Below are 2,384 nucleotides of genomic sequence, written 5' to 3' on the forward strand. Positions count from 1 at the left end.
CTAATTGATGGTGGAGTTAGAGGGTGACTCAGACTTTTCGGTCGAATGCTTGGGGTTCCCCAGTCAACTGCTTCAAGAGAGCCGACTTTAAATTTCTAATGAAGTGTGGTTTGGCGGGAGGGGCGCGGTTAACCGACGTTTTCTTCAAAGAGTTTCATGTAGTCCACGGAAGGGTAATGGCGCCGGGGCAGGACGCGGAGTCAGCGGACCTGTTAGAAAGGGACTCTTTTCCTGTGCTTTCCTGTTCGTCTTCCGTCCGTAGAAACAGTCGCTAGAGTTAAATGGAAGAGGCAGGGCTGCTGGTTGTGCAGCATTTTGTTCTTTTGAGAATGTGGAAAAATATGCAGCTTCAAAACATTTTTTTCCTGCTCTGTCTGCAGGCTGGGAAGAGACAAGACACTGGAGAGATGTTTGGGAACTGAGAGGGAAAACCATGTGTGTGGGTGCATTCCCTCAGTTACTATATTCCAGGTTTTCGAATTGCGTGAATACACTTTTTAAATATTGACAAGATATCAGAAATGCAAATGACAGTATGACCCTCCTGGACAATTTGGGAATATTAAATGATGTAAATAGATAATTATAGAATATAAAAATCCATTAAGTGGGTGCTTTTTCTTATCACAAATATACTTGATCACACAGAAAAGAGAATTAAGACTAAATTTAAATTAACTATAAGGAAGGTGGGTTTTGTTTTTTTTGTTTTTTAAGTCAAACGCATTTAGGACTCCATGCTCTTCTACACCAGTTCCTTTGAAAGGCTGTGCATCATCTTTATGCTGCCGTGCACACACCACTAGTATAATTCAATTCAGAGTTAATTTACCCACATAAAAATTACAAATTTTGACTATATAGCTCCCTATTTGCACATATACTACTTATATCAAATGAAAAATCCAGTTGTCTTTAAAAATATGTTAACTGAAAAAGTAAAGTACAGAATGTGCCTAAAAAGATACAGCAACACGGTGTTTATTTCAAAATGGATTCATTTAATACTGCCAAACAGATAGCTGTCTCCTTACACAGTTCTCATGTTGGTAGTATAGACCAGTATCTTAACTATGGAACTGTTTTATTTTTCATAACTGAGATACTTAATTCTTGCAATGGCAGATTCACCAATAACAAAATTCTCTTAGTAACACTCCCAGACCATGGAACTTAAAATTAAAATTATTATCAACTGCTGGAAGGCATAAAAATATAAGTAAATCACTAAAAACGGGGTATGAAAATTAGGTTTTTAAGTTAAAAATTAAATTTCTCTAAGAAATAGTTCAAATATATAATCATCTCCAGGTTGGTTACCAAAATTTTATACATAAAATTTCGGGGACTAAAACTAATTTTATTTCAGGTACAGATGTATTTACCAAGTTATCAATCTTCTAGGATCTAGAAGACTTGAAATGTAACAAAGTTAATGTCATTTAAAGAGTTTCATGGATCTTAGTTTTAAATTATTGAAAACATCACACATGATTAAACGTGGTTACATACAATTTAAAATTGGGGCACCTGTGTGGCTCAGTGGGTTAAGCCTCTGCCTTCAGCTCAGGTCATGATCTCAGGGTACTGCCACATCAGGTTCTCTGTTCAGCAGGGAGCCCGCTCCCTGGCCCCCCACCCCACTTGTGATCTCTGTCAAAATCTTTTAAAAAAGTCATTTAAAATAAATACATCGAGGTTTCATTCGTGAATTAGGAAGTAACAGTTTGATTTCCCAATTTGAATTTTTAATCTAAGCCCTGAAAGTAATTCTATACAGGATTTCTTGTTCCTTTTCATTTTAAATAGAATTGGCATTTATTCTGTCACTTTGCACTTATTTTCACTCAAACATGTTTCATGTTAACTTATAAATACTATAGGACTCACTTTTAGCATTAAAATAAGTTTTATTTAAAAATGTAAAAAACACAATTCCTTTCAGAAAAAAAAAAATGAGGGTCTTTTTTTTTTTTAATCCATAATAGGATTCAGAGCAATTGTCAAATGTTTGGTAGGATGACCAGGATGTATGATCTACCTGACGTCGTCGTCTTCTTTTTTTTTTTTTAAAGACTTTATTTATTTATTCATGAGAGACAGAAAGAGAGTCAGAGAGAGAAGCAGGCTCCCTACTGAGCAGAGAGCCCAACACAAGACTCCATCCAAGGACCCTGGAATCATGACAGGAGCTGAAGGTGCCCAAACCATCTGAGCCACCCAGGCCCCCTACCTGGGGTCTTCTTTAAAACTAAGTTTTGTGGGACGCCTGGGTGGCTCAGTTGGTTGAGCAGCTGCCTTCGGCTCAGGTCATGATCCCATAGTCCTGGGATCGAGTCCCGCATCGGGCTCCTTGCTTGGCGGGGAGCCTGCTTCTCCCTCTG

Source organism: Enhydra lutris, unplaced genomic scaffold (assembly GCF_002288905.1).
Source record: "Enhydra lutris kenyoni isolate GAN:26980312 unplaced genomic scaffold, ASM228890v2 scaffoldscaffold40, whole genome shotgun sequence".
Taxonomy (NCBI): Eukaryota; Metazoa; Chordata; class Mammalia; order Carnivora; family Mustelidae; genus Enhydra; species Enhydra lutris.